This window comes from Hippopotamus amphibius, chromosome 6, assembly GCF_030028045.1.
Source record: "Hippopotamus amphibius kiboko isolate mHipAmp2 chromosome 6, mHipAmp2.hap2, whole genome shotgun sequence".
In the NCBI taxonomy this organism is placed as follows: Eukaryota; Metazoa; Chordata; class Mammalia; order Artiodactyla; family Hippopotamidae; genus Hippopotamus; species Hippopotamus amphibius.
Window position 1 is genome coordinate 113,947,281 of NC_080191.1, and position 25,590 is coordinate 113,972,870.

General features: G+C 41.5%; 1 protein-coding gene across 2 annotated transcripts in view; it reads left to right on the forward strand.

Moving 5' to 3' along the window:
* The first annotated feature begins 592 nt into the window (after positions 1 to 592).
* The window catches only part of TMEM108 (transmembrane protein 108), a 335,235-nt gene continuing 310,237 nt past the window's right edge, over positions 593 to 25,590 (forward strand). For both annotated transcript variants that reach the window (XM_057740285.1, XM_057740286.1), the window contains exons 1-2: positions 593 to 654; positions 2,664 to 2,778. The gene's annotated coding sequence lies outside the window, so the exon portion shown is untranslated. The remainder of the gene's footprint in view (positions 655 to 2,663; positions 2,779 to 25,590) is intronic.

Here is a 25,590-nt window from a genome sequence, read left to right on the forward strand (position 1 = left end):
ACATCTTCTGTATCCATTCATTATGCTTGTATTTTTTAAACTTTTCTGCATAAACTTTCCTGTAAGAAAAAACTTTCACTATCCTAGAAGAGTCAGTCCCCAGTCAGATATTTTTAAATTGGGTCCGTGGACTCTTTGAGAGCTTTGTGGGTAGAAGAATATTTCCATCTAATTGGCTTCCTTTGTAATCTTATATATTTTCTCTATGCATTTAACAGATTATTCTGAGAAGGACCTCCTAAATCTTCAATAGATTGCCAAAAGGAGGGGAGGACCCATGGCACAAAAATAGGGTAAAAATTTTAGGGCCTAGACTAGGTTCTGGGAAATGGCCAGGATGTGAGAATTTTTGAGGTGCTAGAGACACTGTTGTGGAAGAGAGTTGGGGGTGGAGTACAGAAGTAAACCTACAGGAGTTCTTAGAACGTTCTACCTTTATTAAAATGCTTGAAATTACTCACTAAATGAAGATGCTGATAATAGCATTTTACCCAGCTTAATGCTGGATGTGCAGGTATTGATTTCCATTTATCATTCCTTGCTCAGTAAGTACTCCCTCCTAATTTCACCAAAACACTTTCAGATTTATATGGCTTTATCGGAGACATGCATACTAAGAGGCTCCCGTCTTCCCCAATCTGACTTGATTTCCAGGTAAGTCAATGCCTTTCTGACTTAGGACTGAAAGTTTGGACTCCTGTCTTTCACTGCTGAGGCCCTGTATTTTAGTTTCTGCTGTTAACTCCTAGGACTCATCATGATCTCAGAGATGCAAAATAATTTAAGTGTTGGGGATAAAAAATTTTGAGGTTCCTTTATTTGTCCCCAGGGTTGACTACAGAAACCATTGCTCCTCCTCAGCTAATTATTTTCTTTCCCTTTTTTATTTGCAACCTCAAATTCTCTTTTTCTAATTGTCCCCTAAAAGGAATTACTCGGTGTATATATATGGAAAATAAAAGTTCTTGTTTTTTGGGACTTCCCTGGTAGTGCAGTGGTTAAGAATCCGCCTGCCAATGCATGGGACACGGGTTCGATCTCTGGTCCAGGAAGATCCCACATGCCGCAGAACAGCTAAGCCTGTGTGCCACAGCTACTGAGCCTGTGCTCTAGAACCCGTGAGCCACAACTACTGAAGCCCATGTGCCTAGAGCCTGTGCTCCACAATAAGAGAAGCCACAGCAGTAAGAAGCGTGTGCACTGCAACAAAGAGTAGCCCCTGCTCACCTCAACTAGAGAAAGACCACACACAGCAACGAAGACCCAACGCAGCCAAATAAATGAGAGAAAACATTTTAAAAAACTTGTTTTTGCCAGTAGTTAATTTGTGTTCAAGTCACATTTTGGACACATGAGATATAACTTTGGTGGAGATCGCTATGTTTTGAAGAACATCTGCTTGAAAATCTCCATGTCTGCCCTGTGACCCCCTCACTTACATTTCGTATGATGGTGACCCACTCTGGTGAAGGCTACCTTCTGGTACCTTTTTAGATTTGGGCCAGAGTAGCCATTTCTTCTCGCTTTAGCAGAAGAATAGAAATTACCTTTTCTTCTTCAGAAAGTTATCGATTGAATTTATGTCATAACAAGAAAAACGTCAAGTTTCTGCATTCTAATTCCAGCACACTGAGTTATTGTGAGATTTTAGGGACATTGTTGACTTCTCTGAGTTTGCTTCCTTGTTTGGAAAATAAGAGAGGAGAGCAGTGACCACTTAAATTCTTCCCAGTTCCAAAATCCTATGACTCTATGAAATTTTACCTGGTAACCAGACTAAACATATCCTGAAAATGCTGGCTAGTTGGGAATTCATGTATCATCAGAGTCAGTTCCGAGATAATAATTCTTTATATCTGCAGATCGCTTTGTGGTACACAGAAATATTCTTTAGTTTTTAAAATCTCTTTTCTGCTTAAAGTGTGGTCAGAGAACAGCAGCATTGGTATCACCTGGGAGTTTGCAGGCTGCATTTTATCAAGATGCTCAGGTGCTATGCATGTACATTAAAGTCTGAGAAGTGCTGTTTTGTCTCATTTTGGGTCTCACGTTGACACACAGGTCAATGAGGGAAGCAGTGTATTTCACAGTTGAGGAAACCAGATCTCAGAGTTGTTAAGTAACTAAGTCAAGTTTACTGTGCTAGTGTCTCACCCAGAACTCTATACTCTAAACCTAACATTGTCTTCTTTGTCAGGCTGGAGTCAGGCTTCTGTGATACTGATTACTAGCTGTCCAGCAACCCATGGGCTTAGGTGTGGCTGTGTAACTGAGTGGAAGTGGAAAAGTATTGTGGTCCACTTCGAGGGAAAAAAACACAGAGAGAGTGCCCATGTGAGTTCCTCCATGCTGTTTTACACTCCTCCTAGGCTGGGATGGAAAGGCTCCCAGGGGATCTTGGAAGCTATGTTTAGGAATGGTGGGACTTTTGTCAGTCTGGGTGCCTGGATCACTGATCAGGGAGGGTCACTCCACTGACTGTTCACTTGTCCAGTATGTATACAGGAACCAGAAATGAACTTTTATTGTGCTTGAGCCATTATATGTGTTTGGGTTAAGTAAGTACTTAGCCTACACTAGCAAATTCACTTGAGTGGTGGCTTGGGACTTGAAGTTATGGATCTTCTGGCCTAATGCATTCGTTCATTTTTCGTCTTTGGTAGCTGGTGATCGATCGGTTGTGGTCCACCATGCAGAAGTGAGTGGTGAAAGGCAGCAGAGCTGATGGGTCGTGAGGATGTAAGTGTGTTTGAAGGCTCTCACACCCTCTACTCCAGGGTAAGTCAAAGGCATTGTGTGCCATTGTTGCTCTGGTTTTACTTTTGTCTTTAGCCTCTTGGAGTCAGTGCAGTGGGGTGCCCTGTCTGTGAAAGGTTCCCAAAGCCTTTAGTGATTCAGCTCATAAACATCTTTAAGATCATCACTTACAAAGCTAAAACCATGGTCAGGGTGATGGAATGGAATCTCTGCATGGGAATATTTCAACACAAGAATTTTTAGTGAGTTTGTGTGGGATTTGATTTGTGTAGGGGGTGAGGGTGTTGCTGGGCCTTCCTGAGATTCACTGTAGAGAAGGGAACTAGGCCTGAGTGTCATTTCCCTGTAGCCATATCATATTGTTAGGTCTGCTGGCTCGAATTCCCCTCTTTCAGCATCCTCCCCCTCCATGGATTACTTTGCTTAACTTTGCATTAATCACTGTTTTTCAGGGGGTGGGAAACAGCTTACCAGAGAGTTGATGATTCCCAGTTTGGTGGAGAATAGCAGTAGCAACGCATGTGGTTCTGCCCATTCCATTTTATTTTATCCAGTGTCACTGGAAATCACATGTCCATTCCCTCCTCATCTGTTTGCAGTCCCTAGTGCAGTGGATGTAGGCACTGCAAGCGTTATAACCAAAGCTGGCTTTGGATTTTCATTTGTCCTGAAGATTTTTGAGACCAAAAGGAGAAGCTCACTGTCTGGTGTGTCCTTCTCAGAGACCAGTGGAGGTCTGGGAGGGAGGCATGGAAAGGACATACCATCCTTTCTGAGCTCTCTGGCTTCTAGAGCTTACACTAAAACCAGACCCACTGAAGAGAAAATTATAGTTAATACAAAACTAAGTAGAGCTAAGGATGGTTAGGAAAGATGGGGACAGGAGATTATATATGTATAAAAAAATACTCAGCTGAAAAACTGGATGGAGGGTTATTTTTAAGCATCTTAGTTCAGTACTGTGGAGCCCTTGCTGATAACGTCCCGTTACCCAGGCTCAGGCAGAGGGCACGCAGAAAGGCTGATGTCCTTCCGTGCCTCACATGGCTCAGTAATGAGTACAATTTACTGAACCAAATAGACAATTAGGGGCTGTAGATCTCTGGAGGTTCCCATAAGCATACATCATGACTGCTCTGGAGTGATGCATGTGCTTAGAGATAAGCATAGCAGCGAAAAGGCAGCTGCAAAGCATGTCAACAACTGAAGAATCCAGGTGAGCAGCCAGACACAGACCCCAGCTCAGCGCCTGGGGGTCACTAAGGGAAGGACCTGGTCTTTGCTAAGCTTTCTCGTTAGAGGAAAGGAGCCAGACTTTGCCAGCTTTCCTCATTTTCCTCTGTGGCTCCCCTATATTTTGTCTTAAAAGTAACTAAAAACTATAGCATGCCAGAAGTAGCACTCAACGGACGTGTTTCTTGTGTAAGTACCATACAAGGATCAAATTATAGAAGGAACCGTTGTTTATTGACTAGGGGCCAACGCCGGGAGTGCTGGAGGCGCCAGAGGCAGAGGGGTTCTCATCCTCGGCAGCATCGACATGCTGAGCCTGGCGAGTCTTTGTTACGGGCTGTCCTCTGCATCCTGGGCCTCTGCGCGCCAGATGCTGGTAGTCCCCCCACCCCACCCCACCGCAGTCATGACAATCAAAGATGTCTCCAGACACGGCCAGTGTCCCCTGGGGGGAGAGACTGCCCCTGGTTGAGAACCACTGCTGGAGGCATACAGTGATTTAATCTCGCTCTGAGTTTCTCTGGGACTGTATTTCAATCATTTAGCCTCATTTTGCTCCAGTTTCCCTACTTGTAAAGTAGACACAGCATTTATAACTCAGTAGCCTAAGGAAGGGATGTACATAGTACTGTGTGATTACTTGGGAGCTCTGTAAATGCTAAGAAATACGCATCTCCCCAAATTTCCAGGACCCAAAGATCACTCTTAATCCTCGTGAAGGCAGTGGCTGAGGAGCAGGGGAGTTTGAAGGGTTAATGGTGTTGGAAAGTCTAACAGTACTGGATTTTGATTTTACTTGAAGGCTTCATATTCAGTTCCTTTCAACAATATACTTGTGAATAAAGGCTTATTTTAAATAAATAAATAAATTTATTTATTTATTTATTTGTTTCTTGGCTGCGTTGGGTCTTCATTGCCGCACACGGGCTTTCTCTGGTTGCGGCAAGCGGGGCTCCTCTTCATTGAGGTGCACGGGCTCCTCATTGTGGTGGCTTCTCTTGTTGCAGAGCACAGGCTCTAGGCGTGAGGGCTTCAGTGGTTGTGGCACATAGGGTCAATAGTTGTGACTCACGGGCTCTAGAGTGCAGGGTCCACAGTTGTGGCGCACGGGCTTAGTTGTTCCATGGCATGTGGGATCTTCCTGGAGCAGGGATTGGACCCATGTCCCCTGCATTGGCAGACACATTCTTAACCACTGCGCCACCTAGGAAGTCCCAAGGCTTTTTTTTTTTTTTTTTTTTTTTAAAGTTAAAAATGTGAAGGAGCGTGAAGGAGGGAGGAAGAGGCTGTTCAGAGGAGCAGTCAAGGAAATTGCTTTTGACCGGGGGGGTGGGGGTTGTGGTAATCTCTTAATGTTAAAGTGACTCATGAATAATTAGACCAAAGGATATAAAGACGTAGCCCCCCCAAAGAAAAATATCTTCCCAGATGAGTACTGATCCCAGAACAGATTTTGCAGGTAACACAACAAAGCCCAGAGAATGTTAGGAGAAATATATTTTTATTCTAGAACTTGTACATTTCTGTTTCTTCTCTCCTTTGGAAGTATGGGAAAGGGGTTATCGTCAACCCATAACCATTGAATGATACATAAAATGTTTTAGTGTCACAGGTGTTATTCTGATAATCTTCTGGTACTCTGTGTTGGAATGGTGAAGAAGGCCATTACCCTGATGTAGGCCTGAAGCAGTCATGTTATTTTACTAGAAAGGAAGGGCAAGTGCAGGGATTAGATGTAAACGGTCCTGGCAGGTTTGAGTTCAGCCTTGCTGTGTTTCTGGTCTCTGTAATTATTACATACACTGACAAAATTTGCAACAAATGCTACCATATTGACACAGGCACAGCGTGGACAGAGAGCATGGCCATCATCAGAGGAAGTTCTATTGGATAGTTCTGCTTTAGTCTGTAAAGACCCTATTTGTCAGAAACCCACACTTGTAGTGACAGCGTGCATGCTTGTTATAACAAGACCTCATCTCTTTTAAAACAGGGTTGCGTTTTGGACTTCTCCATCCTGGGGCACTTTTCAATCTGTGAGTGGATCTTGCTGAACTTTTTACCTTGCTGCGGCATCTGCCTGTTACAGAAAGTGCCATGGGCCTGTCTCTCTGATATAATTGAGTGCACTGCCTCAAAAATATTTGTGCTTTAATCCAAGGCTGCTGAGCTGTCTCTTTCCATTTGGTCTCTCTATGCCCTGAGCCTCTGTGATGATGCTTGTTTGTGCAGGAAGTCTCTTTTGATGCTGCCTAGAGCTTAACAAAGAGGCCAGGAGAGGTGGAGAGACAGTTTTCACCTTCCCTTCTTCCAAGCCCCAGCATGGCTCAAAAAAGTGTTTCATAAGAAGATATTAATTCACAAGTTTAATCTCTGAGGAGTTATCCCCTAAAGAGTTAGTCTCAAGTCAATTTTCCAACAGGCATATTATAGCATAAATTTAGTAATTAAGCCCTTTAGCAACATGGAAGAATTTCCAGGTGATATTATCTATTACTAGTACCAACATTAGTTGCTCAGAAACCATTATAATTAGAACAAAGGAAAAGACGTGGAAATAAAGGCACACATTTTAAAAGATGTGATTTAAATCTAACTGAGCCCAAGACTGTTTTGCATGGTAGAGGGGATGAGAACAGAGAGTCTGTGTGCGGTGAGTAGTGTTGCTGGAGGCGAGGGGAAGGAGGTGGCTGGGGCTGGGATGATCCTTGGACAGTCCTCACTCAACTGCTTCACTTCTGATGATGTGGTGCTGGTCTTCTTACAGCCCTCCTCTCTTCACTTTGCCTTTCTTTCCTGCTTTGGTCTGCTCGGAATGTTGGATGGGGCTCAGTGTTTCTCAAGGGAGGAGGTGCTGTTAGCATTTTGATAGAATGATTAATCATTGTGTGGAACTTTGCTGTCCCTTATAGGACGTTTAGCATCCCTGGTCCCTAAATGCCTGTGTTGCTCTAACCAAGTCGTTGAGTCAACCAACTTGGCCCCTCACATTTCCAAATACTGCCTGTGACTGAGAATCACTGGCTGCTAGAGAGTCAAGTGAGGTCCTTTGATAGGAGGGAGGAGTAGTTAGAGTTGCAGAAGGTGCAGTGCTCTGAGGGGCTGGCTCATTAATTTCTGATATGACCTGACCTTTTCCCGGTGCTGGAACTACTTTGGGAGCCAATCTTATTCTATATGGACCAGAAGAATCAGGTTTTGCCAATGGAAAACTTGGTCCCTGAACCTTGAAATCAACCCAGAAGTCATGGGGGTGGGGGAGGGGGTCTGTCAGTGCCACAGAGGTTGGAGAGACTACTAAGGCTCCCATAGGATGCTGGGGTTTTACTCTTAACTTACTGTGGCTGAACCTTCTACATCTACTGAAAGTAAATGGTGGTCCACATGTGGCAGGGATTGACTAGGAGTTAAAAAATGCATCAAGGGCAATTTAAAGACAATCCCAGGGAAAGGGGCTTTGCCAGCCATTTCTTTTCTTTCTCTGATTGCAAAAACTGGCAAAGTAGCCCTGAGATTGTGAGGTTATGTGTAGACTGTCAGATGGGAGATCTGAGATTGTTTTATACTTAGTAAAGAGAAAAGGAACACTTTCAGACATCTTGCTGTGGGGCCGATATAAATATCTTTGATTGCAAGAACAGAAACTCATTCAAGTTACCTTAAGAAATGAAAGGCTTAAGTAAGGATGCACAAGAGAATAAAACAAATGTCAGACATGTGGCAAGTTGGGGGGAATCCCAGAGGCCTTTCAGGATGAGAAAGAGCCAGACCTCATGGAGGCAGGACCTAACTCAGGACCAGGAAGATTGTCCCCGATGTGTTGCAACTCTAGGATGTGGCTGTACTAACAGTACTTGATGAGTCCACATTCTACTTCTCGACCACAAATGTGGCTCAGCATTTCCATTTTGGCTTCTCTCCTCATGTCTTCCTGTCTCCACAACCTCACTGATGGTCTGTGTATGGACCAAGAAGAAAGGAATATGATAATTCTATAGTAACTATCATCCCTCTGGTCAAAGTTCTTCTACCAGGCAGTCTTAGGGGTATTGATGCCCTCTCTTGGTCCACACAGCTGTGACCTAGGTCTTCTTGCCTCAGTAAGGACTGTGGTTCCTCTGGCAGGCAGCAATAGTGGGGTAGACTAAGAACATGAGACCTGTCTGGTAGAAGGACCCTGAATTCTTAACTCTTGAAATCAATATAAACAGTATTTGTGGCTTGAGTGTATAATAAAGAATTGGAAGATTACTTTCAAAGCCTGCATGTTCAGTAGCAATTGTGAAAAAGCCTGAATCCATCCTTCCTTCCTTCCTTCCTTCCTTCCTTCCTTCCTTCCTTCCTTCCTTCCTTCCTTCCTTCCTTCACTGGCTGCATCCCAGTGCAGAATGGTAGGGAAATTGCTGGGCTAGATGATTGGGAAATGAGGAGTTATATTTTCCATATGGATATCCTCTTTTTGCATCTGTCAAATGTGATTCTCTCAACCACCCATGTATCCCACAAGAATAATGGCTAGGTGGCTGTCTGAATGTTGAAAGACGTTTTGACATCTCTGACAAGTGTTGTTCAACAGCTGGGTTTGTAAGATTCCAGTTCTGACAAAGGAAAATAACTTGGCTTATTACTCCAAAAATAATTTCCATATAGATGTTGCCATGTTGGGGATTACTGCCTTACAAAGCTGACTGTAAAATGCTTTCGCGTTGTTGTGTGCTTTGTTCATTAACCCCTAATCTTGGAGAGTTAGTTTCATTTGAGCCAATGATTGAGTATGACTTTACAAGAGAGTGCATCCTCATGTTGCAGAAGGCTCTGTCCTTATTTATGGTTCTGTGACAGGGTGAGAATGATGGTCCTGGCTCCATGGGCCAGCACAGCTGTGACGGGTGTGTTCTGTGGCAGCACAAACAGCCCATTGGCTCACTGAATTCATTTAAGGCTCTTACTCTTCTCAAGTAGCTGGAGCACGGTGGTGCTACGTATAGAGAGTCAGTATTTCCCCTCTTCTGAAAGAGGCAGAAGAGAAGTTCAGCGGGGCTTCTGCAACTGCTGGTCGAGGAAAGCATGTAGTCTGTTATTGAAGGGTGATTGGGCTCAGCTTTCTTACCCAGCTGCTGACTACCAAGGTGAAAGGAGCAGAGGTGAATCTTTTGCTTCAGTTTCTCTTCTGACTCTGTGAAGATCCCTATCCCCTCTCTTGAATTTTTTTTAATGATAAGGGAAAAATAGAGCATTGTTATCAAATTAGTTTTTAACATATATACTCATGTTTCTTCTGAACAGGAAGATTTGTATATGGATAACCACATTTTGCCAGATTAAAATCTTCAATTTTAATTTTAAAGAAGTGCTAATCTTACAGTATAAACTAAAGATAAAGTAAGTCAAATTTGTGCACATCTAATTTATTTTTTACAAAAATAAAACAAAATTATGTTTTTTCTCATAGAATTCTGAATTAATTTGCAGCCCGTGCATGAAAGATTCTGTAGCAACAGTAAAGACATCTGCTCTCTCCAGGGTGTAAAGAGATCCTGAAAGATGGCTTAGAGCCCCAGATCCTGAATCCTGGGATTTTGTCCTGCTGTGGGCCACTCCCTGTGAGGTTGTTGGGGGATAAATGTGCCCGGGAGGCAAGGACTGTGGACACAGATGCTTGAGGGGAGGAGGGCTGAAACCTCCAGCTTTGGTGAACTGTCATGTCCTTCCCATGAGCCACAGGAAAGGGTGATAGATCCTACTCAGGCCTTTCCTCTCCTGAGCTCATCATTGAATCTTGGCCTTCGCCTTTTCAAGAAAGAAAGCTGGAGTATTGATAATATCTTCAAATGTGATTTCTTATCAGCACATCCCCCTTAAAAGAAGCTTCCTGGATGAGGAAGAAGCAGACGCGGTGCATGCTTCCCTTAGCTGTCAAAAGTGATCCCCTTTCTATTGGAAAGAACACTTTTTTGATCACTTCTGAAATTCTTAATTATTGGCATTAGTAAAATATTTACCAAGTACTAAACCACAGGACATTATTAGAGGCCACCAATTAGTGTCTTTTACTTTGGGAGCCCCAAATCCCATGTTAGTACCAGAGTTCCACATCTTTTTCCTTCTGTTGTTTCTCTAAATGCCTTTCCATCTTTTCCCTCCTCCCACTAACCCTGTTACCTAGTTTAGATCCTTTGGTCTCTTTGCCCCTTTTCTTACATCTCTCTTGATTTCCAGAGTTCTGTGATTCACAGCGGCCTGTAGGATGGTGTGCTTCTTAACTAGGCATACAGGCAGTCCACAGTCTGACTTCAGCTTACTTTCTGATTTTCTAATCTTTCTATGCACAAACTGCTCCTTACTCAGACTGGTACTTTGTCCCGTTGTCTGCTCTCACCATAGAATGCCCTTTCTTTTCAGTGACCATTTCGTTTGGTAGCGCTGAGGGGCCTTTGTCCTGTTAGCCAGATCTGCATCTCTATCTGGTCTCCATCAGATTTTAGAAAGGTGACTTTGGGCAAAGTAGTTAATATCGCTCAGCCTCAGTTTTCTTATTTGTAAGATGGGATTCATAATAAATCCCTTATAGGATGCTTGTGAGTGTGGTACCCGGGTCCTCTCCCACGCATGTCCTCACTTCCACCTGCCCAGCACAGAGCTCTGCCTGCCAGCTCATCGTGCGCGCTTGCTGATGCAGTTACTGAGCATCAGAATTGCCCAGCTGATCTGAATCACATTTCTTGATTAGCCATCCTCTGCCTGCCACTGCCACACCTTCTCTAACCACGTTTCTTAGATAAGACCCCAGCCTCCCAACCCTATCAGTAAGCAGCTAAAGATATACTCTCCTAGGGTATGGAGAAAAGGGGACCCTCCTGTACTCTTGGTGGGAATGTAAATTGGTGCTGCCGCTATGTAAAACAATATAGAGTTTCCTTAAACTAAAAATAGAGTTACCATATGGTCCACCAACCTCACTCCTGGGCATATATACAGAAAAGATGAAAACTAATTAGAAAAGATACGTGCACCCCAATGTTCATAGCAGCACTATTTACAGTAACAAAGATATGAAAGCAACCTAAATGTCCATTAATAGATGAATGGATAAAGAAGATGTAGTATATATATACAATGGAATATTACTCAGCCATAAAAAAAGAATGAAATAATGCCACTTTCAGCAAAGTGGGTGAACCTAGAGTCACTGAGTGAAGTCATCCTGAGTGAAGTAAGTCAGAAAAGACAAATATCATATGTTATCACTTATATGTGGGAAAAAAATGATACAAATGAACCAATTTACAAGACAGAAATAGACTCACAGACATAGAAAACAAACTTATGGTTACCAAAGAGAAAACGGGGAGGGGAGAGGGATAAATTAGGAATTTGGGATTAACAGATACACACTACTATATATAAAATAAACTACAGGATTTACTGTATAGCCCAGGGAACTATGTTCAATATCTTGTAAAAACATAATGGAAAAGAATCTAAAAAATAATATATATGTATGTATAACTGAATCACTCTGCTGAACACCTGAAACACTGTGAATCAACTGTATGTCAGTAAAAATAAAATGAAAAAAAAAAAGATTAAATCAGGTTGGTTCTTTGGGGGAAAAAAAGGATACTGTCCTCCCTCCACCTGTGACGGTGAAAATTATCCTGGACCCTCATAGTGTCCTGGTGCATATGCCCACATCAGACATGGAAGGCAGCTTCAGGGCCACTCCATACAACCCTGAGCAATGGTTCATTATCTTCTCAGTTGTGTCCTCTCACTTATAGTGTGATTTATCATGAAGATCAAATGCTATGATTATAGCTGTCATTATAAGGTATACCTCTTTAAAACAAAGTTTTCCAAGGCCCGACCAACAGGCTTTTTATTCCACACATTGTTTAATAAAATGCAACATGACATTAACAGGATTGCTTGTACAAACCATTGGAGTTCATTTAAGCAGACTCTGCCCCATATTGATTCTCAATTATAGCACGTTTAGCATGAATAAACCTGCCGGTGGTCTCAAACAGTGGTGATGCTGTCCTGGTAGCTCTCCCCTCACTGTGGAGCTGAAAGCATATCCGTGCTTCTTTTGTTCACTCTGTTTAAATGATGGTTTTCCACCTCTTGCTGAAATGACTTAAGCCATATGTTAGGCTTATAAATTGTAGTTTTTAAAACCTAACTCCTTCTGGCCCCTTCTCACTCTTTTTTTCCTTTTTTCCCCCTCCATTTTCCTTATTGTATCACACACAAAATAAGGCTTTAAAATTTTTTTCTACTCAAGATAAGAATAAATTAAATACTTGTATTGCTTTTCTGGTTTGATCTATTTTTTTTCTAGTTATTAGCATGGGCTGCAATTTCATATATATGTGTGGGTCTCATTGCATTAATTTTGTCTCTTTTTTTGCTTGTTTTAAAATTTTTGGTTGGAGTATAGTTGATTCACAGTGTTGTGTTAGTTTCAGGTGTACAACAAAGTGATTCAGTTATGCATGTATATATCCATTCTTTTCAGGTTCTTTTCCCATATAGGTTGTTACAGACTATTGAGTAGAGTTCCCTGAGCTATACAGTAGGTCCTTGTTAGTTATCTATTTTATATATGGTAGTGTGTATATGTTAATCCCAATCTCCTATGTATTACCTCCATGCTTCCCCTTTGGTAACCATAAATTTGATTTTGAGATCTGTGAGTCTGTTTCTGTTTCATAAATATGTTCATTTGTATCATTTTTTTTAGATCCTGCATGTAAGTGATATCATATGATGTTTGCCTTTCTCTAGCTTCACTTAGTATGATAATCTCCAGGTCTATCCATGTTGCTGCAAATGGCATTATTTCATTCTTTTTAATGACTGAGTAATGTTCCATTGTATATATGTACCACATCTGCTTTATCCATTTGTCTGTCGATGGACATTTAGATTGCATCCCTGTCTTGGCTATTTTAAACAGCCCAGCAATGAACATTGGGGTGCCTGTGTCCTTTTGAACCACATTTTTCTCCAGATATATGCCCAGGAGTGGTATTGCTGTTTCATATGGTAGCTCTGGTTTTACATAGGAACCTCCATACTGTTTTACATAGTGGCTGTACCAGTTTACATTCCCAGCCAGTGTAGGAGGGTTCTCTTTTCTCCGCACCCTCTCCAGCATTTATTGTTTGTAGATTTTTTGATGATGACCTTTCTCATCAGTGTGGGGTGATACCTCACTGCAGTTTTGATTTGCGTGTCTCTGATATTTAGTAATGTTGAGCATCTTTTCATGTGCCTTTTGGCCATCTGTCTGTCTTCTTTGGGGAAATGTCTGTTTAGATCTTCTGCCCATTTTTTGATTGGGTTGTTTGTTTTTTTTGATATTGAGCTGTATGAGCAATATGGTAGAAAATATTTGCTTGAGTTTATTGATGAGAAGCATAAGTACAACTGCGTGAGTTTTTCTGCATTCTTTGTGATCTGAGCAGTAGCTCATTGAGCCCTTAACAATTGTCTAAATTTTGCGATTTTGTCTCTTTTTACCTGAGGATTTTGGGGGATATATATAAAAAGCCATGAGAATATCTGTGGTATGAAAGGACCCATTACAATATATAGTCAGCCCTCATGTCTGTGGTTCTGCATCCACGGATTCAGCAACCTGCAGATCAAAAATATTTGAGAGAAAAAAAATCCAGAAAGTTCCAAAAAGCAAAACTTGAATTTGCTGCACACTGGCAGCTATTTATATAGCATTTACATTGTTTTTACAGTAATTTACATAGCATTTATATTATATTAGGTACTTAATAAGTAATCTAGAGATTACTTAAAGTATATGAGAGGATGTGCATAGGTTATATGCAAACACTGCTGTTTTATATAAGGGACTGGAGCGTCTGCGACTTTTTCGGTATCCCGGCAGATACCTTGGGAAGACTGAGTTGTTCTTTCCAGATCCTTTTTGGAGAAGAGTTATGATAGAGTTGTTTGTTGTTTGTTTGTTTTGGGTTTTTTGGGGCTCATACTCAGAAAGATTATGTAGTGTAACTTCTTTGAATGGAGAGATTTTATAGGCAGGCAACAGGAACCTCCTAGCCACTTCTCTCCATGAGCCCTGATGGAGGGGGTGCCTCTGTGTGTGTGCACGCACGCCTGTGTGTGTGTGTGTGTTTTAGGGTGGGAAAAAGGGAGGGTGGTAACAAAACTAGGAGACTGAATTGCACAAAGTTGCTTGTCAATCCTCCTGCAGGGGAGACACCAGGGCCTCAGCCATGTGTCCTTCCTCACAGAGCTCTTCATAGCTGGAGGAGGCAAGTTGGATTTTTTTAAACTGTTGATTTGAGTGTTTTATATTATGGGCGCCAGGATGAGGGCACCAGCGGGAAGGAGAGGTGTACAGCAGCTGATATGTAGCCTCTTTGTGACTGTGTTAGGCTGGGTATCCTACTCCTTCTTCCATTTTAAATAACCCTCTCAATTTCCTGCCCTGTGGGCCAATGAGAACTTTTCTCCTACCTGAAGCTCTCCCCTGTTCCCTCAGAATTTAGGAAGAAGAGAAGGTGGGGCTAGACCCTGCCTCAGGTGGATTGATAGCCCCTCTATGGGTTTGTTCCTGAGGAAGGAAAAAGAACTTGCATCTTACTTTACTTCCCATCACATCCTGCTCGGCCCTCGGAGTCGCGGCTCTCAGATGTGCTCTCTCTGCCACACCCTGTCTGTCTGGGGTTCCCTCCCTTTCTTTTGTTTTGCTGCTGGGCAGGCCACTAAATGTTGCGGCTACTCCCTTGTGCCTACCATCCTTCTTCCCAGGGTGGAAAAGATGAGAGAGGGATGCTCCTGAGGGGTGAGGCCCAACAAGAAGACACCTAGAGATGCCAAGGGCAAAGCCCTATTTCCCAGTTCACTCAAGGCCTCCCTGCTTACCTAGCTTTGCTTCTTTGGACATTATAGTTTGAGGCCACATTTTGGAACTAGGAGGCTTTGTTACTTATTGAAATTTTTTTCCTCAATTTCGTACTTGTCTCCACTGTTAGAAAATGAGGTCTTCACAGGCATGGACCCTGCCATGAACTTCTCTTGCATTCTTTGCATGGCCTGCACTGTAGGAGGCATGTGGCAGGGCCTCACAATATGGGGGTTTCATTGCATTTATAGTTTGGCTTTGTAGCCTATCTTACTTATTCCCTTACCTTCACTTAATTACCATTTTTATCTGTTTCTTCAGTGACCACTTGCCTGATTCTCCCTGGAGTAGCGTTTATTTTTCCATGTGGGTCAAACTCTGCATGCCTCCAAAGCTGTCTGCTGTCAGATTGATTTGGCCGTATCTGACTTTGTCTGTTAAGCTGAATCTTACCTTTTCCTCTCTTGTAACCCGGCGAAGAGCCTGCAGTCTCAGGAACATCAGCCTTACATTTTATTTAACGGGCTTCCTTAACTACCAGGAGATGGAAGGGTCTGAGTTCTTTTCCATCAGGTCTCACTTAAATTGGCTATGTGGTTACCGAGAGTCCATTCACCTGTGTGTAGTGTACTGTGATAATTGAGAGTCATCCCAGCTCCCTTAATCATATCACTTACTCTGTTACTTTTGTTTTCATTAAAGTTGTCCTATTGCTTTGTCCTAGTTGTTTAATGCATTTTTTTCCCCTCGCCAGACCCATTTCTTTAAAGGGCAGGGACAAGACCTAATTCTCATGTATCCTTGGCTACCCTTTTCCTCCCTATAGCCCAAGCATAAGACTCCATTCAAATCAGGTGGCCCATAAATGTTTTAACCTAATTAAACCCAAACATTTATAGAATTCAACAGGAAGAAATGCATTTAGTCATTAGCATCTAACCACACCTTAGAGGTCATCTGGTCTACTCTTTTTTTGGATCAATTTATTGATTCTGTTATTTCTTCATTCTTCCCTCCCTCCTTCCCTCTATTTTGTGCCAGGCACTGTGTAAGGAGCAAGGGATCTGAGGTGAATATAGAAGTGGAGCTTACTATCAAATGGGGAGGATAGGCAATGAACAAATAATTCAGTCTGAAAGCTGTAACTACCGGAACTACAGAAGCCCACCATGGGGAGCTGCTTTAGGGTCCAGGGAGGCTTTTGTGAAAATGTCAGGTTTAAGCTGGGGATTATCAACCCGAAGAAGGGAAGTGACTTGTCCAAGGCTAGTCAGTAGCTCCTATGCAGCAGAGCTTGGACTGTAACCCAGATTTCTACCCTGCCCTGGGTTTATTCCTCTGAACTCCGTGAGAATGCTGTGAAAACTCTCATCGTTAAAGTGCTTTGATCTTCTAAATTTCATTGTGTACACACCACTTAGCTATTACGTGAATAGCTTACATTTTGTTGAGAAAATCTTATATGTATTTTTTTCCTTCCTTGCCACCTGTGAAGTAATATACAACATTTTAGTACCTTCCCTCCTTCTGGAGTAGTTATTGGCTCGCCTTCTGTTACCTTCTCTCAATCCTGTGATAGTTTATGTCCTTTATAAGTTTTAAATTTTATTTAATTTCCCCTAATTCATTAGGAGATTTGAAATTTTGTCCTACAAGTAGGTAGAAATGAAGGACTCAGGAATTATAGAAATCGAGAGTTGGCCAAAAGATAAGTGATGATAAATAGGAACTTTAATAAAAATTTTTAAATTTCAGAATAAACTTCAGGGGCTCTCTGAGATGAGCCCCAAGAGTAGAGACTGGAAAGGGATCTTTTTGCCATTTTTCTCTAACTCTTCAAACCTCATTACATATGTGGGCGCAGGCAAAGATGCCAACTGGCAAAAACTAAACAGAACTCTTCACATATTTACTCACAAATTTTTCATGTAGTATGCATGGGAAGAAGAGCAAGGCAGTGGGGATGGAGTCCTGGAGAAGAAAGATATTAGAAAGGGGCCCGCTTAACCTAGAGATATAGTGGGTATTTTGCATTGTGCCTGGAAAGATAGTCCTATGATAGAAAAATTTTACCATTCTGTATTAATTTGCAGAGGAATACAGAAAATATGGTTTGTGCAAGATCACACATCTAATTAATGAAGTCTTGAACTGTGTGAAATTGTCTGCAAAATGTTTATATTTAAGGGCATTTTTTCCTGGGTGATTCTGGTTTCATCAGATTCTCAAACAGGGTTGTCATCACAGGAAGGTTAAGAATAATGGTACTAGCAGAAAATACTGATTTTAAAAAGCTTGGAGTGATAGAATCTTTCCATATGTGTCATGAAAATCAGAAATTGTTTATAAAAAATTGCTCTTTTATAATAAAAGCTTATACATGACAAAAATCACAAGAGTTAAAGATGTGACTAACTGAAAAATATTTTGTTAATATCTCTAACATGCAAGTAGAAACACATTGGCAGTGTGTTTCAACAACATAATGGTGTTGGCAAGAGTGAAGACCTCTGGGGGACTATGGTTGGTTCGGTCTGTGTTGTTATAACCTTTCTGGAGGGCAGTTCAGCAGCGTACATAACTATGTAAGATGTGCACACACTTTGGTTGGGCAATTCAACTCCTAGAGTTTGTCTAGAGAAGGCAGTTGTACAGCTGTTGAAAGATGCATGCACAGAGATACCCATTGCAGCTTTGTGTTTGATAAGAAGAAACTAGAAATAACCTAAGTATCCATTAGTAGGAGACTTGTCACTAAATAATGGTATATGTCTACCGTGGAAAACTATATAGTCATTGACAAATGATAAAGTTCTTCTGAACAGAGAGCCCAGAAATGAACTCACACTTATATGTTCACTTAATCTATGACAAAGGAGGCAAGGATATATAATGGGGAAAAGACAGCCTCTTCAAAAAACAATGTTGGGAAAGCTGGACAGCTACATGCAAAAGAATCAAAGAACTTTTTTCTCATACCATGTACAAAAGTAAATTCAAAATGGATTAAAGACTTACATATGAGACCTGAAACCGTAAAACTCCTAGAAGAAGACATAGGCAGTACACTCTTTGACACTGATCTTACTGGTAGTTTTTGGATCTGTCTCCTTAGACAAGGGAAACAAAAGCAGCAATAAACAAATAGGACTATATCAAACTAAAAAGCTTTTCTCTGTGAAGGAAACTATTAACAAAGTGAAAAGGCAGACTACTGAATGGGAGAAGATGTTTGCAAATGATATATCCAATAACAGGGTTAATATCCAAAATATACAAAGAACTCATACCACTCAACATTAAAAAAAACAGAAACAGCTCTATTAAAAAGTGGACAGATCTGAATAGACATTTTTCCAGAAAAGACATACAGGTGGCCAAAAGGCACATGAAAGGATGCTCAGCATCACTAATCATCAAGGAAATGCGAATCAGAACCACAAAACCTCACACCTGTCAGAATGGCTGTCATCGAAAAGGCAACAAATAACAAGTATTGGCCAGGATGTGGCAATAAGGGAACCCTTGTGCACTGTTGGTGGGACTGTAGATTGGTGCAGTATGGAAAACAGTATGGAGTTTCCTCAGAAAAACTAAAAATAGATCTGTCATGTAATCCAGCAATTCCATTCCTGGGTATATATCCGAAGAAAGTGAAAAGAGTAATTTGAAAAGATACATGCACCCCGATGTTCATAGCAGTATTATTTACAATAGCCAAGACATGGAAGCAACTAAAATGTTCATTAATAGATGGATGGATAAAGAAGACACACACACACCCCCAGCCCCACACACACCCCCACCCCTACACCCATCCATATACAGTGGAATATTACTCAGCCATAAAAATGAAATCTTGTCATTTGTGATAAGATGGATGGACCTAGAGGGTATTACGCTAAGTTAAATAGGTCAGAGAAAGAAATACTGTATGATTTTACTCATATGTAGAATCTTAAAAAAAAAAAAAACACAAGTGAACAAACATAACAGAAACAGAGTCATAGATACAGAGAATAAACTCTCTGGTTGCCAGATGGAGGGTGGGAGGCACACATGGAATAGGTGAGGGAGATTAAGAGGTACAAACTTCCAGTAAGAAAATGAATCAAGGGGGTGAAATGTACAGCATGGGGAATATTGTCAATACAATTGTACTAACTTTGTGTGGTGTCGGGGGTAACTGGGCTTACTGTGGGGATCGTTTTGTAATGTATAGAAATATCAAATCCAGCTGATTCACTTTGGTGTACCTCAAAAACTGGTATGAGAGCGTGCAGAAAATATATTCCAATAAAGAGCTTTAAAAAAAAAAAAAGAAATATCAAATCACTGTGTCCTAACATAACTAACATAGTACGTAAATTACCCTTCAATTTAAAAAAAGGTACTTTATTTTTATGGAAAGTTATCTATGACAAATTAGTAAGTTAAAATAATTCTGATCACAGAAAAACTTAAACACTGTGAATCCACTTATATAAAATTGTTTTTGTATGTGTATGTGGGCAGAAGGACTATAGAATAACATCTTAGTAGTGTTTTTTTCAAGTGACTTTTATTTTTGTTTTAGTATTTTGCTGTGTAATAAATACTTGTACAGTGAGCATGCCTCATTAAAATTCCTAACAATTTAAAACCTGGTTGGTCCTACTGATCAAGTGTTTGTAGCACCATCTAAACAAGGTAGCATGTTATGTGGGTGGAAAGGACTGGACATTGTTTTTATAGAACATCTATTAAGTTCAACCTTATATACACCATGACAGTAGGTGATAGGGATACAGATGAGTGTCTTTGTTGCCTAGGAGCTTAAAGTCCAGAATAATTCCAAAGTGATATGTTACCAAGTAGGTGTGTGGTTCTGTGGCATGGAGTATGTAAGTACCTGCCTAGGGGAGCTTTTGTGATGGCATGTGTATTCAAATTTGTTATTGTACCTTGAGTGTTTACCCACATATGAAAGGAAAATCAGTGAGTGCTTCACTTTGAAGGAGATATTTTGGCACACTTTTATGGACCTCCAGAATCACTTAACTGAGTGTTGCTAACAGTTTTGGCACTTATTTTTAAAAGGATCTAGTAATTTCTTTCATTGGCAATTCATTAGGTATCCTAACCACCTGCAGTTTAAATCTGGTAGCATGGACCCTGAGTCTTCTCCATGGCAGTGCTGGAAAGTCAGGGTGCATTTCCTAGGAGAAAAGCTCATTTATTAGCTCTGCAAATAAAATGAGTGCTTAGTCAATCCTTCATCCAGTTTTTCTTTCTCTGACGTGGATGTTTTCCTTTAGCATCATCATATTATTTTTTGACATTGGAAAATCATAACCTCTTGAGTGAAGGCACAAATGATAGCCATGAAACCTTTTTAGAGTTTTTGATAATTTTATTAATTCTCCTTTAACATCTCATTATTTAAGACTTTTAATTTTCTGTGGGATTAGAAAGTAAAAACATCTGTCTGTAGCTAATGGACATTCTTTTGGGTCAAAGGCTAGGACCTCATGGTCTAAAGAATCTCTTTTAAAGGAAGTTGGTCGATGTCCTCTGCCATCCAGTTTCCTCTTTTACTTTTATGAGAATTTGTGCCAAGGGGAATCTTTGGGAGCATATTCTAACTCAGGACATGTGTACTGCCTTAGAAACTTGAAGCAAGTCTCATATGAAACTTATTTTCACAGAATTAAATTTGTTTCATTCTGAAATCTGGTGTTATTATTTAATGCCAGTTCGTTTCTACAAAGATTTATCAAGCCCCTGTGGATTCAGGGAGAAGAAAGATGGGAGACATCACTTTTGAGGACTTTAGCCAGTCTGAGGGCATACTCAGGGCTCACTGGAGATCTTGGATGTAGAGTAAGAGCATTCAACAGAATTCTGTGTCTTTCCTCTCTGTGGGCCTATATGTGAAGGAGTGGAGAAAGGAAGTCAACCAGGGTGTGGCTTTGCCAAGTGAGCAGGTCCCTGTGAGAGCAGGAGAGATTTTCACTTAGGGAGGGAGTGGTTGTGACAATTGAACATGGAATTTAAACTGGTTAAGGAGGTGAGGCCAGACAGGAGGAGGCTGAGGGAAAGTGAGAAGTGGGAGGATCAGTAGCTCACAGGTGTCACTGAAGTCCCTGCAGTGGGGGTACAAGAGGTAGGAAACTGAGGCTGGTGCTTGTTGGAGAGGAATGTGGAGGAATTTCAGTTAAGAACTGGTATGTGTTCTTGAAGTTAGGGTGGAGAACACGGACTGAGAAGTGGGGGATTGGAAGGATCATCTGCATGGACACTGAATTTACCTAGGATTGTAGCCACCACAGTGATGGAGAGTGACAGGGAGCCAGGAAACCAGATCTTCCTAGAACGTGGGGGAATGGGTGGTATGGTCTGAGTTTGTGTGATTCAGGACTCAGAGTTTTTACAGAAGAGGCAAGGAGGGACAGGGTCCAAATGTGGTGAAGAGAAGCAATAAGGACACCCACCCTACCTCTAAGCCCTGTGGTTTGAGAATGTGGGGAGATAATAGACACCATTTGAGAGGGCTAGAAGTGGGGGAGCAATGTCCTCAGGGAACAGCCAAGGAAGAAGATAGAGGGAGCATTCAGAGAGGAAGAGATCTTCCTGATGGCTGCCTGTGAATTCCAGAGAGCACAGGAAAAGGGCTTCAGATGCTGGGAAGGAGAGGGTGAGAAATAAGGTCAAGAAAAAAGTATGAAAGAGGCTGTTTGGGCATAAAAGTTGGAGGAATGAGAAGTGACCTGGGCTTCTTATTGTGTCTGTTGTCAATAGGAATAAAAGGTGTAGTGAAATTAGTCCTGATATTCCCAAGGCTATGAATATAGGAAATGGGATGGGAGGCAGGCAGTGTGGATATTGAAGCACCCAGGGTTCTGGGTCTTCAAACAGACTCCTGCTTGAGGGGTAGTCTTACACCAAGCACAGAGGGCTCCCATTTAACCCCATCTAGAGGAGAGGCTATCTTAATTCTGAGCGCTCAGCTCATTCTTACCCCTGCCCAGGGAAGGGTAAAGAGTAGTAGAGGGTCATGGAAGGCTCTTCTGCTTTATTCAACTTTGTGAATTACTTCACATATTTCACATATAGACAGCATTCCTTTGACTATGGCATATTTCTGGTAATTACTTTGTGCCTGATAGAGCGCCCCCCTTCTTTTTTCTTTTCTTCCCCTTTACCCATTTGTACTGCTTGTGTCTTGACCGATGAAGGCTGTAATTCACTAAAAGCAGAGCCTTGCGATATGCCCTATAGGGCTCTGCTCGGTTAGATACTGTGTGCAAGAAGGTATTTGATTTAAAACCAGGGATCACTTCTGCCAACCTCAAGGGTATCAGTTCTATCTTCTGGGCAATCCAAAAAGGATTCAGTAGTACATGCCAAAAGAAACTAAACAACTAAATATATGAACTGACCTTTAAGTGATCTCTTTTGGGGAAATTAATGTTTAACTCTTTGTGAGCACTGAAATTCAAAATGAACTCCTTGATAAGTCCTGACTATCTCCCTGTGGGCAGATGCTAGTTCCTTAATTCTCACAAGAAGAGAGCCAAGAGAGATTTGTCAAAAGGACCTAAATTTAATTCTAGCTCCTCTTTCTGGAATCCTGGTACCTTTACAAGGATATAACACAGAAATGACATTTCCTGAAACATTTGAGTTGTTTTAATATTTCACTTCTAAAGGTCTACTTTGTGTGTAAGGGGATTTCTCAGAAATGAATCATAATTTTCAAAACAAAGGGAGGGAACAAATGTGAATATGAAGGTTGATTAGAGAAGGAAACCCATTTTTCTTGTGGAAAATTACAGCATGTGGTAGAGGTTTCAGCAGTAGACTGAAGCAGGGGAAGATGGCACTGATGAAATCATGATTTTAAAAGTACCCCTTCCCTTCTTACAAAGAAATCTATCCTACAGGTCACTTACATAGTACATAAGTAATAAACACAACCAAGTTGACTTACTGGAATAACTTTGCATTGACATGTCCTCATATCTGCAGTATAGCCATTGTCATAGTTCAGTCCCTGCAAGATTCTGAAAGTCCTGAGAGAGCAAAGTTAAATCAGATCCCTGCCAGGCTGTAACTTTTAGAAAGCAGGACAAGACATTTTACATCTTACACGATGACTTTGGGGAAATGATCTCACCCTTTGGGATGTCCTAGATGCCAAATCCACAATGATATGATACTTGAATGAATGTAAATGTATTCAATGTATATTTGTTGAATAAATTACATTTTGGTCAGTGTATTATTTAGTACTGTATATTCTTTTCCAATTCTGTGGCTGCTAGTAATCCAAATGCTTGCGCATAAGGAAATGTACAATATCCAAATGTACAAATATACAAATGTACAATATACATACAGGTACACACACACAGACATATACTGATACAGGAGATACCTGGATATACAGAGAAACACCCTGACTCTTAGCTAACATAATTTCTAATTAGCCAGAATGCTGCATTTCCTAACTAGGTACATACAATAAATTTACTGTAAATGTAGCTGTATTTTGTCCGTTTTTTAATCTTTTGCCTCATAGAGGCAACCGTGTTTAGGAAACTGTGTCTTAGGAAATAAAAATCATCTCAGGAAGGGGTATGTGGCAGCTTGTCATTTCTTGGTAGCTTAAACCTAATCTCTCCACCTCTGACCTAGTTTTGTCATTTTTAAGGTCTAGTTTGTGCAGAAGAAACCCATTTTTTTTTTCATGCTCTATGAACAAGTTATTCTTTCTGAAAAAGTGAAAGAGCCTCAACATAGGGTCATATTCCTTAATTAAGAGCTTCTATGATGAGAGAGAAGATCAAGGTGGTGGAGTAGGAGGATGTGGAATTCACCTCCCCTGACAAACACATAAAAATATATCTACATGTGGAACAGTTCGTAATGAAAACTAATTGGATCCTGACAGAAAGATTCCTGTACAACCAAGCTTGTAAGAAGGATTCACAGGGAATTGGGGTAAGACTGGAAGAGAAGTGTGCCCCAGGGAGAGGACTCAGAAGAAAAGGAAGATTTTTAAGGGCAGAGATCCTCCTTGGGGAGTAAATGGCTTGAGCTACATGTTAGGCAGCCCAGTCCTGGGGTCTGACACAGGGAAGACAAGCTCCCTTGACTGGTTGGAGGGCCAGTGGGACTAATAGGAGGGCTGTTGGGAGCCTGGCCTCTGCTCCTGAGGAGCACACACCTGCTTGCTTGCTCCCCGGGCAGGGCAGGGATGGTGGATTGAAACTGCATGGGTGGCTGCCAGTTTCCTGCGACCACCTGAGTGCATGCCCCAGCCTGAGCTGAACAAACGCTCCAGCACCACTTATTATATCATGTCACAGCTCCACACTGGAGTGATGGCTACCATGACCAGGGAAAGAGCTTGACTGTTAGCCACAGAGGTGGTCCAGACCCAAAGCAGCATCTGAGTAGGGCAGGGACAGCCATTACTGGCACTTGCACAGGCAATGTATCCGAAGAGCCCCAAACTCTGGGGCTGGACCTCCACAGCCTGACGCCATCACATACCAAGAACTGTCACATGCTTAGAGCCTGCTCGGGCCCTTCTTTCTCTAGCATTGTTCCCCTCTGGGGCAAGGGTGCTATTGCTGGGATGTGGGAGAGTTCACACTTAAAAGGAACAGAGCCAGCTCAAACCTGATCCTCAGGGCTTCTACTCCAGCAACTTGGAACCCAACCCTGACCCTGATAGGGCAGTGAAGGCCACTGAGCAGAGGGGAAGTCCTGGTTCACACCTGGTTCAAGCCCTAGCCCCTCCTTCTCCAGCCTTACCTCCTACCTAGGTGATAGCTGCCAGCACACCCTAAGGAAAGATGTGACTTTTGTTCAGTTCAGATCCAGCTCTCCCATCAAAGCCATTGGACATATGCTTTATGCCCACAAAAGGGGGCATGTCCCACATAAAGACACCCCTTCAGGACCTCAATAGGTAACTGACCTAATTTCATAGGGACAGAGAAAGTTAAGCAAAACAGGAAGACAGGGGAATTGGTCTCAATTGAAAGAGTAAGAGAAAATCCTGAAAAAACAAATCACAAAACAGAAATAAACCGTTTACCAGATAAAGAAATCAAAGCATTAATAATAAGAATGCTAACTGAATTAGGGAAAATAATAGATGAACATGGTGCGAATTTTAACAAGGAACTAGAAAGTATAAAAAAACCTGTCAGAACTGAAGAATACAGTAACTGAAGTGAAATACACATTAGAAGGATCAGTAGCTGACCAGGTGATAAAGAATAACGCATAAGTAATCTGGAAGATTGATGGAAATCACCCATTCAGACCAGCAAAAATTAAAAGAAAAAAAATGAGAACAGTTTAAGACACCTCTGGGATAAATGAAGCATACCAACATTTGCATTATAGAAGTCCCAGAAGGAGGAGGAGAGAGAAAAGGATTGAAAATGTATTTGATGAAATTATGGCTGAAAACTCCCCAAATCTGACATACAGGTACATGAAGCACAGAGGATCTCAAACGAGATGAATCCAAACAGACCCACACTGAGACATATCAAAATGGCAAAAGTTAAAGAGAGAATTCTAAGCGCAGCAAGAAAAGTTATATACGAGGGAACCCCCTGTAAGACTATCAGCTGATTTTTTTGCAGAAACTTTGTGGGCCAGAAGGGACTGGCATGATATATTCAAAGTGCTAAAAGAGAAAAACC